This window comes from Penaeus monodon, chromosome 33, assembly GCF_015228065.2.
Source record: "Penaeus monodon isolate SGIC_2016 chromosome 33, NSTDA_Pmon_1, whole genome shotgun sequence".
NCBI classification, from domain to species: Eukaryota; Metazoa; Arthropoda; class Malacostraca; order Decapoda; family Penaeidae; genus Penaeus; species Penaeus monodon.
In genome coordinates, this window is record NC_051418.1 from 5,685,712 (window position 1) to 5,686,417 (window position 706).

At 27.9% G+C, this 706-nt stretch overlaps 1 protein-coding gene across 1 annotated transcript in view; it reads right to left on the reverse strand.

Moving 5' to 3' along the window:
- Window positions 1-319: 319 nt before the first annotated feature.
- LOC119594226 overlaps window positions 320-706 on the reverse strand; it is a gene marked incomplete at its 5' end in the record, with an annotated part of 14,551 nt that continues 14,164 nt past the window's right edge. Inside the window, 1 exon segment of the mRNA XM_037943296.1 lies at window positions 320-706.

Here is a 706-nt window from a genome sequence, read left to right on the forward strand (position 1 = left end):
ATATATGCTAAAAAGTTTGTCTTAAATTGATAACAATACATTAGAATCCACAATTGCTCAATTTTTTGTTTTAACTATACAGAATTAGATGCACTGTCCTTGATGTCGAAAGTACTTCCTCTTAATATTTTCCTATAAATTGGGTTTACAATTTAATGGGCTGATAAGATGTATTGTTTGCTAAAAGATCTTTGGTGTCCAAAGTACTTTCCTCTTAATATTTTCTCGTACATTGGGTTTACAATTTAATAGATTGATAAGATGGATATTTGCTATAAGATGCATGTTAGATATAAAAGGCATTTTAAAATGAATAAACTGGTTTCTTTAACATTTTATTTGCATAGTAAGTGTATACACTTAAATGTTATAAAATGTACCCTATTAAAATTCCATGTTATTTGATATATTCCTATGCATAGAAATAATATTTCCATCTCATACATACTTTTATGGTTAGCTTGCTTACAGTTTTGTACAGTAATATCAAATACAAATGTATCCGAAAGACAATTTTAACTAATGACATTTTCTATAAATTTTTTATTGCTGCACTTGGGTGAAATTGAATAAAAGGCTGAGAACAAAGAACGTGCAAACCAATGAAACTCCTTTTTGAAAACTTCTTAAAACTGAAAACAAATATCTGCAAACCAATAAATTTCTGTTTGGAAAATCTCACAAAAAAAAGAGAGCCGTACTTGCC